This window comes from Pelodiscus sinensis, chromosome 14, assembly GCF_049634645.1.
Source record: "Pelodiscus sinensis isolate JC-2024 chromosome 14, ASM4963464v1, whole genome shotgun sequence".
Classification (NCBI taxonomy): domain Eukaryota; kingdom Metazoa; phylum Chordata; order Testudines; family Trionychidae; genus Pelodiscus; species Pelodiscus sinensis.
The window spans coordinates 3,865,215-3,882,275 of NC_134724.1; the positions used below are offsets into that span (position 1 = coordinate 3,865,215).

Consider the following 17,061-nt stretch of genomic DNA (forward strand, 5'->3'; position numbering starts at 1 on the left):
CTTCTCCCAGGAAAATTACTTGCATCCACGTGAGTGCAACGGCAACCAAGCAGAACTGTGCAGTGCAAACGTTTAAATTAACATCAAGTTGACTGAGACCCTGCTAAAAAGAAATGCTGCCTAGTTGGACTCTTTTTATTCACCTCCTTATCTTTAAGGCGTTAGGGTTCACACGGGGAAAGGTGACACACCATTCCCGGGCACCTCTCCACCAGGGAGGGGGCAGACATACCCGACCTTCCCTGCCCTGTGATCTCCACCCTCCATGATGCTTCTCTTCTCTCCTGACATGACATCCGAGGCGACAGGTGGGGCAGGAGGACATGAAAGGCAGGGTCACATGCCCCCTCCCCAGATTTCTGCCTGTGGCCAGCAGCGGCCTTGTAGCACGGTGCGGGAGGGCCGGAACAAGAGCTGCTTCCAGGTGTGTGTGTGTGTGGAGGGAGAGGAAGGGATGACCTGGCCTGCGTCTTCGCAGACCTTGTCTCTTCCCCGCCCCTCCTCTGTGGCTGGAAGCAGCCCCTTCCTGCCTGCACCGGGTTGAAAGGTGGCTAACACCTCCAAGCGGCTGCTGGCTCCTGACAACCCCACAGATGCCTGTCCCCTGGCTACAGTGTGGACAGGAAGAGGTGAAGCCTGATAGATGCCTTGTGCAACCAGGCAACCTGACCATCGAGGTGCCTCAGCAGGGAAGGCAGTCTCATGCTCCCAAGGGCTGGTCCTAGGGTGGCGGGGTGTGTGACAAGTCCCCACCATGGGGTACTCTGCAGGTTCAGGCGGGAACAGGCTGGAAATTGAATTCCCCTGTCACACCAGAGCTTAGCTGAGAGGCGGGGTGGCCTCTCCAGACCATGCAGAGCTCGGCTTCTCCTGGCCTGGGCCAGAGGGTCTTTCTTGGGCTTTCCCAGGGCGCCGGCTCAGCCTGAGGCAGTGGGGGAAGGAGGAACCTGCTGGCCAGGCTGTGTGTGAGCTGAGGGCTCCAACCAGGGCTGGTTCTCCACACAGTGCTGGGAATTGGATGTGCCCAGAGTGGGGAGTGTGGAGGAGCGGCCGGGTTGGTGGGGCGAAGGAGCGAAGCAGAGAAAGGACACTGAGGGGGGAAGACTTAAAGGGACAATGCAGGACAGCAGATATGACATGTAACCACCTGCTGCCTGCACACAAAGGGCCAGCCAGACACGGGATGCGGGGCGGGGGGCATGGCTGGCGGAGAGCTGGCACACCGTGGGGGCTGTGCCGATGGACCAGCCGGGGAATGGCTGGCCCCATGCACCACCACTTTACCCCACTGCCAGCCCTGCAAACCCTCCCCCATTGTCAGTCACTGGGTCCCTCCCCTCCAGCCAAATGCGGGTGAGCCAGCCGCTGGCAGGCAGGGATCCAGCCAGCCACAAGACCCACCAACACTGATGGGGAGACAAAATATATGGAACAATTTGCCTGTTTTTAAGAAAAAAAAATCAGAACAGCCTGATTCAAGACAGGCCTGTCCTTTTAAAAAGGGGATGTTTGGTCACTGTACATTTCAGAGGAAAATTTGGGGGGCATGCACTAAATGAAACATCACTGAAACTGACACCAGAAATAGCCAGACAATCCATCTTTTCTCAGCATGGACAAGACAAGTTCTTTGCCACCAGGATTCTTTTTTTCAGTAATTAAAGAGGAATTATATTTATTGCAGCTTCAGGGGTAGAGACGTACAGTCTGCCAGACCTCACGAGAGTTGGGGGGGCATGAGTGCTAGTAGTGGGGCTTGTTATCTGCTGGCCTCTTGACATCAGGTGATTTTTAAAAAATTATGAAAGAAAATAAATTGTGATTAATATTCATGTATCCAAGGCCATTCACCACCAGCCTGGCACCTCATCCTGCAACAACAATGTAAAAGCTGAAATCTATGCTCGTGTGACATGTGACATCACATGTGATGTCCGCTGACATCAGCAGAAACTGGGGTCAAAGTTCAGCTGGGGAGAACCAGCAAAACTCCACTAACGTCTGTTGACTCACTAGCCCTCTGAGCCCTGGTCTACACTAGGGACTTTATTTCAAATAACTCCACTGCCCCAGGACAAATTTATAAGTGGAGCATCCACACTACCAAGTCCATTATTTCAAAATAACAGGCCGCAGAATTCGAAATCGGTACTTCTGCTTTTCATCAGGAGTAACGCTAATTCCGAAATAGTTATTTCGAAGTAACATTAGTGTGGGCGCTCTGGTACTGCTATTTCGAAATAACGACTCCCCAGAGTAATTCAAACTAATTACTGCCCAGTGTGTCCTGGGCCTCTAAGTCCGAGATAGCATGTCCACATTAATGGAGCCTGCCTGGGACTGCATTCGAAGCTTCCCCGGAGTGTGGACATGCTAGTTTGAATTTGTTAAAGTGAGGGTTATTAAATCGAATTTACTAAATTTGAAATAGTTTCCTAGTGTAAACATGGCCTGAGTGATTAGGCCAGTGGTCCCCAACCTTTGGGGCTGCCGGGTGCTCGGGGGCGGTGCTGCGCATGTGCTGCGCGCCTGGGGTAGAGGCTGCACATGCGCTGCGCGCCCAAGGCCCAGGGTGCAAGAATGGCTTGGGCCAGCCCTGGTCACTCAGTGGGTGCACATAAATGTCCCGGTGGGTGCCATGGCACCCGCGGGCACCGGGCTGGGGACCACTGGATTAGGCAATGGCGGAATTTGACCCATTTTATACACAGAGAATCAAACCATCCTGAAGACAAATGTGAAAATCTCTTGTGTAACTGAGATGAAAAATTCTGTCTTGCTTAGCAGGTATGTTCATGTAAGCGGGGTCAGAAGGGTTACATTCAGATCTGGGCTGGTGCAATTTCCAGCAGGCCGTAGAGTCAGGCCTGGTGATGGGAGAAAACTATTAGAGGCGAGTACACCGTGTTACTACAATACACTTTAGTCAGGAGCTAAAGACTGATACACTCTGATGTGCTTGAGGCCCCATCCAAAAAGGCTACCCCATTGTGCTAGCCTGAGTGATGGACGCACACATCGTAAGTGAAAGTAACAGTCCCTGCCCTGAAGAGCTCTCAGTTTTAAAGAACTACATACAGCTGACAAAGGCAGAAGGGGGAGGGTTGCTATTTTCAATTTGTAGACACAGAACTGAGGCAGGGAGATTAAAGCACCCACCTCAGGCCTTAGAGCTACTCTGCTCTGTGCTCAATCTGCTCATTGTCCCACACTGGGGCATAGGCAGGGCGACCTAGTGGTCGGCACAGTCGTCTGGCCAAGTGCCTGAAGCCAAATCACAGGTCAGCACCGGAGACGTGGCCAGGAGACAAGCCAGAGGTCAGAGCCCGGAGTTAGGAATTTGGGGTTCAGAGATAGGCAAGGACTAGGGCTGGATTGGAGGGGGGAGCGTATGAGGGCTGGACAGGAAGCAGGTCCGGTAGAAGCTGCAGAAATGGTCGGCGTTGAGCAGCCCCTGGGTTGCTGTTGCCACCAGGCTCACATAGGGATCTGTGGGCCCGTCTGGGAGTACGGTCACTTAGTGAGGGTTTATTGGGCAGGGAGACGGTGCCCGGCTTCCTCTCAGAGCCCAATCATCAGGGCTGCCCCCCCCGGGCTGGGGAAGGGACTCACCCAGAAGGAAGTTCACGTGAAGCCTGGCTGAGCTTCGGTGAGGCCATCTACTGCTGCAAGGAGGCGCCGTGCCGACAGAGCCGCTCCGCCGAGGGAGCGAGTCCATGAACCACGTGGCTCCGCGCAGCGCAGGGGAAATCCTGCCCACTGCTCAGGGGAACTGAGGGGCTGCGGCCTCCTCCCCGTCTTATGTGGGCTGCCTACTTGGATCACGAACGGTGGAGTTGTAGAGTTGCCAGGTGTCCAGTTTTGAACCAGACAGTCCAGTATTTGAGCTTTCTGTTTGGAAAACAAATTGAGAAAATAGAAATGAGAAAATATAAATGTCTGGTATTTTCTAAATAAGATGTAATGTAGATTGTGATGTAATGTCAAGTGTGTCCGGTATTTTTGTTGAAACCATCCGGCAACCCTATGGAGTTGCCATAACAAAATCCAGCTTGGGTCTGGTCACCTAACTCCACAAGTCAGGGTTCAATCCCGGGAGAAGTTAGCCCGCCCATGGTTATGTATTAACATATTGCATTATTTTATTTTTAAAATCACTCCATCGCGTACGCTACTTTTACTGATTTTTTGTCTTTGTAAAATCTAAATGTTTGCCTCATAGACTTGTAGCTCCCTGGGATTCCCCGATTCATACCCTACAGTTGTTGACTTACCTTGGCACTCTATGGGCCTAGTTCACAAATAGCAAAGCTTAAGTCTAGTTGGGAAGAAGCGACGCAGTCTTCAAACACCATATTGGAAGCTTGTTTTCCTAGAAGAAAAAAAAGTATGTGCGTCACCTTAGCAGCCTCTGTAGAAGAAGTGCATGGAATGGTTAGTAATTACTGCATAACCACAAATAGAATGCAATAGTGGCAAATCACCAGGTGGTGCTCTTACACAGCCTTACAAGTTCTTATTCTTGCTCTGTGAGCACCGCTCCTTCTCTGAAGCGATTCCTATAGCGTTGTTACTTGTGTGATGTAGTTGCTTTTGGGACAGGGGGGCGGGGAGGGGGAGAGATCGACAAGCAGCAAGGGACTTTGCTCTCTGTCTTCCAAGTCTCTTAATAGAATCAATTCTTGAGGCAAAGGTTGTAGCAAGGGGTATGTGTGTTGTATGTGTGTTGTTGGTAACCACCTCTGTTCAAGGACTGGGGTATACAGTGGAAAATAAAAAAGATACACTAAGTCAACACCCAGTGCCTTCATCACTGCTTTCTGCTCCTGTGAGGAGCTATTGTGCAGAGCTCCAGTATTGGCTACCTCCATGGACAGAGATGATAATATAATAACTTAATATTTAGAGGGCCTATCACTCCAAAGACTCCTAAAGGGTTCACAGGGTATGGACAAAATTCATCCCTGTTGAAAACGTCCACATAAGGTATGTCTACACTGCACAGTTATTTCGAAATAAGCTATTCCGGAATAGTTATTCCAAAATAGCTTATTTCAAAATAGCACATCTACACTGCAAGGAAGCCTCAAAATGAATCTGAGGCAGGCTTCCCTAATGTAGACATGCTATCTCGATTTAGAGCCCCAGGAGTAATAACTTAGAATGGCCCTGGTGAGGGGCTATTTTGAAATAGCAGCCGTGGAGCGTCTACACATGCCATATTTTGAAATAGCTATTTCAGAATCGGTGTTATTCTTCATAGAATGAGGTTTACAGAAGTCGGAATAAGCCATCCGTTATTTCAAAATAATGGAGTTGCTGTGTAGACACTCGCATGGTTATTTTGGAATAATGGCTGTTACTCTGAAATAACTTTGCCGTGTAGACACACCGTAGGGTGTATGAATCACTGTAGTGAAGCTTTTTTGAAATGCTGGAAGGGGAGCAGGTGCAAGCTCACACACTTCTAAAGGCCCCTCCCCCAGACATGTGGGAGGAGCCATTAAACCTAGTATTCAGGTGAGTGGGTGGGACAACTACGGAATAGCAGGAGCAGGCATAAGGGCCATTGTTTCAAAACTAGGGATCCAGAGGGGAACATGGAGCAGAAAACATTGCTCCTCAAAACTGTCTAGGGAGCCAGTGGATGCTGCCAAGAGGAACTCTGTGTCATGCCCCCTCCATGCTTTATTAAAACCCACTTCTGAATATGAATATGCATAACTCAAATACACTTCATGCAAAATAGGTCATGTAACCTGTCATTCAAGAGCCTGCGATCCCCTGAGTGTGTATATTCTATTTCTATGTATGCATCTTTCTTGCATGTGAAGTTAGAAATATTAAGTGAGAACCTATTGTATTAGTGCAAGTATTCTAGTAAAAGCCATTAGTGATACTTTAGGAACTTACTGGTTGGATGATCAAGTTAATAACCTGTGAATGATTTTGCCTTTCCCGTAAGCCCAAATTGTGATTGGTTTTACAGAGACATGTGACCTTGCCACCTGATGCTGGAATCCATCTTGAATCTGGTATTTTTCCATGGGGAGGGGAGTGCTAAACAAAGGGTTCCCACCCTGGGGAAAGTCTATTTAAGCAATGGGAAGCAATCAGTATTATGTCTTTTGAAATTGCCTCCCCACCCTCAGAGGATACACGTGAAGAGATCCAGACACAAAGAACTGTAGTGAAAGGGTGAAGGCAAAGCTGCTGGGCCCAGGTCAGGAAAACGTCAACTCTGGCCTGAGATAAAAACAACTGTTTAGAGTAAGAATTTGCATGTAACAAGTTTCTTAGTGTATTAGAATTAGCTGGAGTCTTTTGTTTATTTTGGCTTAGTAACTTACCTTGGTCTGTTTTCACTTGCAATCACTTAAATCCTACTGCTTGTACTTAATAAATACACTTTTGTTTATGATCAAGCCCAGTGCAGATAATGGTTGCTGAGGGGAGCAACCACTGTGCATATCTCTCTGTCACTGACAAAGAGGGGGAACTTATGAGCTTTCTTTGTGTGAAAATGTTTGTCGTGTCAGATGAATTTATTTGGGGATTTGGTCCTCTTTTATGGAGGTGGCTTAAATGGATGTTTGGTTTATTTGTTTGTTTTTGGTTTAAAATGGTACCTATTGCCATGCAGCTAATTTGTATGAAGAAAAAAACAACTAGCAGACAGGAGGGCTGCATTTTGTGAAATGCCTTCTTAAAGTGACAAGAAGATTTAAGCCAGCATGTGTAGCCTGATGTTAAGCCAGCTGGCTACCCAGAGGAAGCACATGTTACCAGGCTTTCATTAGAGGTGTTTGCGCTGCTTTGGATGTTTTTAGAATGTCCACATTATTTAAAGGAATGTCTTTTCACACAAATAACCCTAATGATAATATCTAGCTTTTAATGGTCATTTCATTTTGCGAAGGGTGTCACAAAGTACAAACATGTTACTTAAGGAAGCACTTTGTTTCTATTCTTGATTGTGCTTCTTACTCGGACTTCTTACTTCTTCCCTTGGACAAGGCATGACATGATCTGTGCCTCAGTTTACCCACCTGTAAAATGTATGTCATTAAAGCTGGCAATAAGAGTTAGCAAATCATTTTGACAGTTTGTGATGTTTCTATTATGTAGGACTCCAGAAGAGACACACGTTATGCATTTACAATTATTTTACTGAAATGTATTCAACAAAAATGCATTTACCGTAAGAAAATGTGCTTTCTGGAAAAAAAAATTCATGAGTGATTTTGGAAATAATTATGATATAATTTTTTTTTATGAGAAATACTGCAGAAAAGCATGATTTTGGTAACTTGGAACAAAAAAAATCCTCATTTTAGAAAACAGGCCATTTTTTGACAAAGAAATGTTGGTGTAAAAACATTTCAGCTAACTCCTTGTAGAGTGCGGTGTTTTTACATTTTCAAAAGTGCACCTCTTGGGGTATCTATCTCAAGACACACCGGGCGAGATCGGCTGCTTCATAAAGAAGCCCAAAGTGCTAGCTACATTATAACAAACTCTGCAGAGCAGCCCAGAACCAGGAGAGCACAACAGACGTAAAGCCACCAGAATCTGTCTTCTCTTGAGCTTTAATTGCGAGGCAGCACGTGTCCACTGAGAAGGCCCCCTTGGTTTGGACCTTGTTATTTTCCCTTTCTTTTAAGGATACATGGGCAGAGATGTAAAAACCTGGTTAAAAAGGTAACCTTTAAAAACCCTTGTGGTTACACAGTTACATGCGATGCGGGCTCTGAGGTATAAAGCTTATATTGCAGAGCCTGCAGTGCGGTTGGCTCCCAGCATGCACCAGGTCCTGGCTGCCCGCCCCACGCCCAGGGAGCTGGCTATGCTGCAGGTGCAGGGGAAGTTTTATACTGCAGAGTCTGTAGCATGGGGGCGGCAGCGGGCTTCCCGGGAGCAGGGCTGGGAGCTGGCATGTAACTGGAATGGAAACCGAAAAGCTGATGCTTATCGGTAACCCGTTTACATGGTCACACTCATGGGTGGTGATATTAGAGGCAGGGGAAGGCAATGCCTTCCCAAACTGCCCACCTTGCCCCTCCTGCACTCTGCCCCCAGCCTCTGTCCCATTCAGCAGGGCTCCCCCAGTCTCTCAGGTTCTCTGGATTTCACCCCCACCAAGGCTGCGGTCATGCTGGGGCTGGGTGCTGCCCACATTACGGGGCCAGGTGGGCCACTTGCTGTGTGTCCTCCAGAGCCGAGGGCTCACACACCCTCCTGGGTCAGATGCTCTCCTTCCCCATGCTCCAGGGAAGTCTGGGGCTGCCCCTATAGCGTGGAGGGGGAGCGCTTGGCTCCCGTGTGCCCCTGGGCAGAGAGGGCAGAGTTGGTGGCTTGCCTCTCCCAGCTCTAGATTCAGCCACCGCCCAGGTCACACTCTCTTACACCCCTATTCACAAGAGGCATGCAACTCCCGGAAGAGTCCATGGAAATGTTTCCCACCTGTGGCTAAAAAGACCCATGGGGCCAGTTCTACACAGGAAAAACCACGCCCTGCCGAGGGAGGGTTTAGCACCACATCAGCAGCACAGAGTTTAACGGCAAGTGTGGACCAGGCCAAAATGGGCCCGGCGGAGGTTTAAAAATCCTTGTTCTGCACAGGTTCTAATCATGGTTATCTCCAGCAGGGGATGGTCTCATGCTTAGCTTGCAACCAAACTGCTTGCTGCAGAGCCAGTCTGTGCTGACACCTGTTGACAGCCTAGGGTAATTTTCCAAGTGGCCCAGGGGTTTAGTTCAAAGCTACGGCAGGGGCTGCAATGCTTAAGGAAGGCCCTGGAAAATGGTTCATATTTCCATGGAGGGTGTATTTTTTAATGTGTGTTTTTGTGTGGATTAGGCGTATTCAAAAGGCACACAGAATCTCCAAATACCTTGTCAGAGTCTGGCTCTTGCTTCATCTATCATCTAGTCCTTAAGATGTATTAAATTGATTTAAAAGGACATTTTGCATTTTCTCTCTGTAAGGGACACATTACTGCTGCCTAGGCTTGTGTGTTAATTAAAATAAGTCCTGAAATCCTCCAGGAAGCTTCAGTGGAAACGTTAAAAGCTGCAGTTTTCCTATGTGCAGCGCAACCAAATATCTCGTAATAGTGATTTTGCAACAAGGCAGAAGTCTTATTAATTCAGTTCAATCAAATCAAAGCTGTTTTAATTTACAAAGCAATAAAATCCGTGAGCATCACTTTAGATCAAAGAACTAAGAACCGTCTAAACAAAAGTGGAATGTTTATTTTGTACAATGGTCCATAACTGCATTTATGTGATTTAAAAGCTTTTTGAAGCATGGGCTAATGTAACATGCATATAGAACTGCGTGCTTGTTATGGCTCATTAGTCTCCACAGAGACCAAAAATCATTTGCTATTCAACTCCTACCTTAAATATTTCCTTTTACATATCATTTTTTCTTCTCCTTTTAAATGGGATCTCTATGTTAATTTTTTTGTTCCAGAGTTGCAATGTAAGATCATGTACTAAAAGGGATTGTGATTTTGTACAGTAAGGATCAAAAGAAACTTGAATTTTTCAATTTGGGATTAAAAGAATATTCATAGATTTCTTCAAAGATAAAGGGATGCTTCCCCTAATCTGGAGCTTGACACTGCATCTCAGTTAAACTGAAGGTGTTCAGCACCTCAAAGAAGGCTCTCAGCAGAGTTACAGGATGTTTGTTGGCCAAAATGTTTTTGGATGAAAAATGCTGATTCAGCGACTCTCAGATGTTTTGTGAATTCCTACCAGTTGCGCCAAGTTGTTTTGTTAAAAAACAAAATGAAACATGAAAAACTTCTGAAAATTCAAAACATTTCTATGTAGACACGTTCAAACCTTTTGATTTTTGGAGGGCTCAAAATGACTTTGCTTTGACGTTTCCTTTAATTTTATGAAAAGATTGTCAAAACGTTGAACAGTGGTTGAGACTGAAATGAAACATTGATTTTTGTCAAAATTGAAACGTTTTGGTTTTGATTTGCTGAATTTTATTTTAAGAATTCATGTGTGGGTCAACTCAAACCGTTTTATTCAGATATTTTTCTAATTCCGAAGTAAATCAAAACATCTATTATTTGTACAGTTCCAGCATGAGATTTAGTTCCTATTGAGACCATTTGGAATCTTTCCACTGGAGCTAATGGAAGTTGGTTCCGGTCCTATATGGCAAAAGTCTAATCAATATTTAAGGGAATTATTGCAACTTTTCTGTTTTAGTGATGTGATTGGTGCTGCCGTGAGGGCAGGGGACTGGATTTGATGGCCTCTCGAGCTCCCTTCCAATTTTAGTATTCTATGATTCTATGTAAGATGGTCAGTTCTTCTCACATTTGGAAGGACTTACTGGTTGGTGAGAACTACAAGCTTCAGCAAGATGGGAAAGATCTCAGTAGCTCAAAGAAGATGCTCTGTACTTCTCAGGTCCTGGATGCATGTCTGCAAAAATTTTTGTGCAATCATGACTAATATACTATACTTTGGAAAGAATACGAAGTATTTGCATGCTAATTAGGGATGCCAGATACTTTCACAAAAAATACCGAACCTGGCGGGAAAAAAATTGGCTGAGCAATAAATAAATAAATAAATAAAATGGGGAACCAGAAAAAAACCAGCGTGCACACAAAAAAAGAGTCACTGGGCTTTTAAATCCCCATGCTTCCTGCTCCTCCTTCCCCCGACAGACGCGGCAGGGGAAGAATGTTCCAAGTGGCCTTCCATCTGAGAAACTGAAAATACCGGACATATTTTCTATTTTTTTTTTTTTACCGGACAGAGGCTGCAAATACCTGATTGTCCGGGCCAATAGTGGACACCTGGCAACCTGAACTTACAACACTGTGCATACAAGAGAAGAATTTCACTGGCTAGAAACACACTCACTTTAAACAGGATTTGTACTGTATTTTCCTGTCAAGAGTCCTGGAAACTGTACACAGGTTCTCAACAATCATAAAATCCTACCAGACGTGAGCATTCTGAAAACGGAATGACTATCCAAACAATGAGTCAAATCTCAGTCCGCACCCTCAGACTTTTTTTTTTCATTGAAAGTTGAAGTCTGATCAAGAAACCCCCCAGTGAAAACTGTTAATAAACATTTGTCTAACTCTCCCAATCAGTGGCAACTGGTACCTCCGGGGACATATGGAGACGGTGTCCCTCCTGAGTCCTATGAGACACCTGTGTTTCCAACCCACTTTTTTATCCTGCTCAAAATGCTTTAATTTTTTAAAATATTGTCCACGTGACCAAAACCATCATATTTTTGAAAAAAAATTAAAATTATCACAGTTTTTAAAGTCTCAGAGGGTTAGCCAGGTTAGTCTGTGTCTGTAAGAACAATGAGGAGTCCTGAGTCACCTTAAAGACTTACAGATTTATTTGGGCATAAGCTTTTGTTGGTCAAAACCACTTCATCAAATTCATAAAGTGGAAATCACAGAGGCAGGAAAAATATATAGTAAATAACTCCCTTCTTTTGATGTGATATGATCTATATCATATCAAAAGAAGGGAGTTACTTATCAAGTGTAGGACCATCTATGGGCGGAATAAATTTTGTTGTGTGTACCAAGGAATATACAGATGTGCACCACCAATAGAAACACATGTTGCTGGCTGTGGGAGGCAGTGGGCTCTGCTAATCAGCTGGACGGCATGTGAATCTTTCCTTGGCAGCCACCCCATCTCTCACATTACAGGGGACACCACGTAGGACCAGTGAATGAAGCCAATTCAGTTACGGTGGATTCCCACATCAGCCACGCCATCAGGAGTTCATCTACCTGCACACCTACTAATGTGATCTATGCCATCAGGTGTCCCTAATGCCCCTTTGCCATGTATATTGGCCAAACCGGATAGTCTCTACACCAAAGGATAACAGGACAAATCAGATATCAAGGAAGGTAATATACAAAAACCAGTAGGAGATCACTTTAACCTTCCTGGACACTCAATAGCAGAGTGAAAAGAGGCCATCCTTCTACAAAAAAACTTCACAACCAGACTGCAAAGAGAAACAGCAGAGCTGCAATTCATTTGCAAATTCAACACAATCAAATTAGGACTGAATAAAGATTACAAAATCAGTTTTCCCCCTCTTGGTATTCACATCTCCCTATTTACACCTCCTCCTCAAATTCTTGAGCCACATTCTATAATGGAGTTACTCCATTTACACCATTTTAATTGAGATCGGAATCTGGCACAGAGACTTCAAATGAAATGAGAGTAACTTAATTTAATGGCTCTTTTAGCACTGGGATGACCTGGTCACATACTTGGCCATTGTTGTGTATTGCGCCTATAATCCTAAAGTGGTCTTGAGTTTTAAAAACTACCACTTCTCTTAAAAGCTGGCTCCCCACGAGCACCTGCCCCACTTTCACGTGCTGCTGCCTCTGTCAGAGGCAGCATCAAGGGGAGGAGGTGGGGGATACTGCCACTGCACAGTCTCTGTCCCAGGGGAGTTAGGGCCCCCCATGAACAGGGGCTGCTGTTGCCTAAAATGCTGCCTCTGTATCAGAGACAGCAGCGTGGGAAGGCAGGCAGAACCTGTCTGCACAGGTTTTTAAGCCAGCTTCCTTCTCGGACCGACTCCTGCCTGGCACCCTGTGCTGCTGCCTCTGATACAGTTGTGGGCGGCAGCAGCCCCTGTTTGTGTGGGGTCCAAACTCTGCTACAGAGATAGCAGCGTGGATAGCAGGGGGCTCCCCGGGAGTGGGGCTGGGACTGCACTGGTTGCTGGCCCTGTTCCCGAGCACTATAGAATAGTCATGTAACCACTAAAATTTGATGCAGTTACGTGCTTAATCAATTACACGCTATCTAACATCCTTAGTTACTACCTTCCTATGCAGCGAGTTATTACCCATTACCTTGCACACATTGGTTTGATTAAAACATTTTTATTACATTAGATTCTTCTGACTTTATTTTTTAAGAGGGGTCGGTGTGCTTTTGTTATTGTGAGGGAATGTTTTTGTACTGTTCTTGATACTGGGCTGTTTTGGTACCACTTGATAGCGGGATAGGTTTGCATGAGCACTCTGTGACTAGCGCTTCTGTATTTCTGCAATATCAGCCCTATTCTTGACAGATTCTGTGCATGGGTTCTGCCTCACACCAGGCCTCCGATACACGGCCTAGGACTTAGGCTGTTTTTGTACTACATCATTCTTTGTCTTACCAAAGAGCATGGAATGCTCTTCGTACTGAAATACCCTCCAAAGGGAGAAAAGTTTGAATTTATAATTTTCCTTAGGGTCGAAAACAGAGAGTACAGTTAGATTTACTGATAAAGGGCCAAAATCAGACTGAGCTAATGACAGCAAATCCCTCTCTCTGAAGTCAACAGGGATTGTCTGGTCACAATGGAGAATCAAATTTATCTTGTTAAAAACTTATTAATCAGTGACTGTGGTGCGGCGACTGTCACACAGACTGGGAGAGAGCTAAGTCAGAGTAGAAGGAGCCTGCGCAGAGCCCTGGCCAACCAGGGAGAGGCTTTTAAGAAGCCTATCAGAGGACAGCTTGCTGGGGCAGCCCTGTATATAAGGGGCTACCCAGCAGAGAGAGGCAGTTGGGTCCTGACCAGGGAGGGTGCAGGATCAGTTACCTAAGAAGCACGGTAGAGCAGTGCTGAGCAGACTAAGGTGAGCTAGAGACAATGGCTCCAGCCTGATACCTTCCAGGCTGCTGGTCTTGCCACAAGGGCCAAGTAGGTGCAGGAGTCACGGGAAGTGGCTTAGGGAACGCGGGGCAGTAAAGAGGAGGAGAGGAGGGCAGGACAAGGCTGCTGTCCGAGGGTTGGGACCCAGAACACTGGGCCGGTCTAGGTCACACCCCTTTCTCCTCACCTTGCCACCAGGGTGTGGCCCATGTGCTTTGTGCTTTACCTCTGAGGTAGAGGGACTAGCCGTGGAGGCCACAGTTGGCCATAGTGGCAGTAGAAACCAAGGACTGCTGATACTACCCCAGAAGGGGGCGAGGGACCATTGTAGTGGGTCCCAATGAAACTGCCATGGTCCGGGAGCAACGGGGATCCGGAGTGAGAGTGTGGAGCCTAGACGGGTGAGACTCCACCAGAAGGAGAGTCCCACAGCGGTGAGTTCTGCCCCACGACAATGATCCAACATTAGAAATGCTTTTGTAACACTAGTGGAAGGCCACAACCCAGTTCTGCAGCTGAGCCACTCCCAGCTGTGGGACGATGGAGCCTAGTGCAAAAATTAGATTATCTTGCGTTTTTAATCACGTGTTACAACGACGTATTAATTACTGTAGCCAATGCAAAGGCCAGCAGGTATTCTTTTTCACTTGCTGACTGATCAGTTTCCTGCATGAGTTGCCGTATCTTATTTACAAAGGCAAAAATACAATGATCCAGCTAACCTGTGTTACTGTCCTTTAGGTACAGCTAGCAGAGTTTAGCTGTAGGTCCCAAAAAACTGTGAAACCCTGTTGCTTCTGTTTAGTTGTGAACATTCCTAGGTACATAAGCAAACTACCTTTACCCTCATCTTTGTACCATAGCAAATCTCTGATGTTTCTTTTTATTCTATGGATTTGATGGCAAATAATGCATCTAGTAGAATTTAACACTGTAAAACAACCTCTGTCAGATCCTTAGCAAGGATATGTGAAGATGTAGTTTGTGGCTCTAAGCCCTGGTCTACTCTAGGACTTTATTTCAAAATAACCCCCTGAAGTCAAATTTATAAGTGGAGTATCCACACTTCCAAGCCTGTTATTTTGAAATAATGGACTGCTTAATTAGAAATCTGTACTCCTGCTTTTCATCAGGAATAACGCTAATTCTGAAGTAGTTATATTGAAATAACAGTGCTGCTATTTCGAAATAACTACTCCCCAGAGTCGTTTGAACTAATTACTCCCCAGCGCTTCCATGGGGCAATAAGTCCGAGGTAGCACGTCCACATTAACGGAGCCTGCCTCGGGCTAATTTTGAGGCTTCCCCATAGTGTGGACATGGTAGCTCTTTTTTTTTTTTTTTTAAATTGGGAGTTAAGTTGACTTTGTTAATTTTGAAGTAATTTCTTAGTGTGGACATGGCCTAAGAGTCCACGGAGGTCAGTTATGTTTTCATTGATGTCAATGGGCTGTGTCTCAGATATTAACTTAACAATGGGGCTCCATTCTGCCCTCCGTTACGCTGGTGTGGGGGAGAGTAGAAATTGTCCCAGTTTGTGTGCTCATCCGTATATAGCCATGTATCTGTGTGTGTGTGTGTGTGTGTGTGTGTGTGTGTGTGTGTGTGTATAACAATACTTTTGAACCTTAACTATAGAGAAAGATCTTGTTAATGCCACAGCAGTGATAGATCTATGCAAATTCTACATATATAAAATGCAAAAAACCCCAGATCCTCTATAATTCTAAACATTGGCCCATTACCTATTAAAACGCACAAGGAAAAAAAATTTTCAATTGTTCTTGAGTCTGGTACTTTTCTTGTTGCTATTTAAGATGGCTTTATAAAAAAGAGGAAACTTCAATGGCAGCAGATGGCAGATAAGTAGGAATGGTAAATAGTTTTAATTACTGCATAATGTAAGTGAGACAATAAAGGGGAGAAAGTGGAAGCAAGCTGCTGCCATTGCAGCCTTGGAACTGTTGCGGGACCCAATTTGTCTAGAAGGCAGCATGTGTTGCTTGGAGTCTTAGGAGGGCTTTAAAAGAGAATGCTGAAAAATATTAATTGCATGGCTCATCTGCCCATCCATCTTCACAACCGAGTAACATGCTTTTTTAATTTCAGGGGAATCGTTTTCAAATGGGAATCATGCAAATGAGTATTTTAGCTATTCATTTGTTTTACTGCAAGCGCTTTGTGAGCAAATGGCCTACAGCTTGCAATGAATTAAAAGACACGGGCACTGGAGACCGATTTTTAATACAAAGTCTTGACACAGAGACGACCCCGACCGGCAACACAGAAAATGTTGGCATAGCAACTTTGGGCATTTTCATGCAAATTGGCTCCTATATAGATGATACGAAGGCAATGTTTTCCTTCAACTAATCATCATAAAATTAGTTTCACTATATTTAAATGCCTCTACTTAATGCATTATATCCATATGCATGAAATTGCCTCGGCTAATGCACTACATAAAATGCCAAAGATACAATGAATAGCCAAATTGCAAGCAGTTATGTTATCTCCCATAAAAACTCGTTTTTTTGTTATTGAATGTGTGGGCCCCCAAAGGCATCTATCACAAATTGCTATTAACGTGCACACGCACACACACACGTGCATGCAAAACATCCACGGTTAAGTAACGTTAAGGTTGTTATACAATGTAACACAAGCCAACACATTTACATTTCAGGGTTGTGTTCCGTTTGTTGCTGGCTCTGTTGTACCTAGGTATTATCATTCATGTTCTGTATTGCATTCAGATATAGAGTTCTAGCTAATCTATCTTATCAGGCTATATATTGATATGTATGTACAATCAGCCTGACAGTAAATTCCTTACTGTCATATGTAGTCCTATTGACTTTAAAGGGACTGCTTATGTAAAGATGGATGATGGTACCATAGGTCTGATCCTAGAACCCTTAGGATCAGGTTTATAGTACAGTTTGAACCTCTCTAGTCCAGAACTCTCTGGTCTGGAAACATCCATGGTCCAGAATGATATAGTTTGCCAGATGACCATACCCATGATAAGTGGGAAAGTTTCCCGCGGTCTCATAAAGTTTGTTTACAGCCCCCAGTCCTGGCTCTCAGTGTTCTGTGCTGTTATTTAGCTCTAATTTACCCCTCAATGTCTTCTCAGAGCCCAGCAAGCAATGGAAGTGTTGGTGATGTTGCTAGACCCGTGGTCCCCAACCCGGTGCCTGCGGGCGCCATGGCGCCAGCCGGGCCCTTTACGTGTGCCCGCGGAGCAATCTGGGCTGGCCCCGCCCCCAGGCGTGCGGCAGGTGCCAGTCCCGGGCGTATGGCCGTCCCCGTCCCCGGGTGCGCCGCGTGTGCCGGTGCCGACCCTGACCCCCGTCCCCGGA

The 17,061-nt window shown here is 45.6% G+C and overlaps 1 long non-coding RNA gene across 1 annotated transcript in view; it reads right to left on the bottom strand.

The window, feature by feature from the left end:
• Positions 1–589: 589 nt before the first annotated feature.
• Positions 590–17,061, bottom strand: part of LOC142818285 (uncharacterized) — a 40,552-nt gene continuing 24,080 nt past the window's right edge. The window contains exons 4-5 of the long non-coding RNA XR_012895686.1: positions 4,275–4,372; positions 590–3,891 (exon numbers count right to left, since the gene is read on the bottom strand). This is a non-coding gene — a long non-coding RNA (uncharacterized LOC142818285). The remainder of the gene's footprint in view (positions 3,892–4,274; positions 4,373–17,061) is intronic.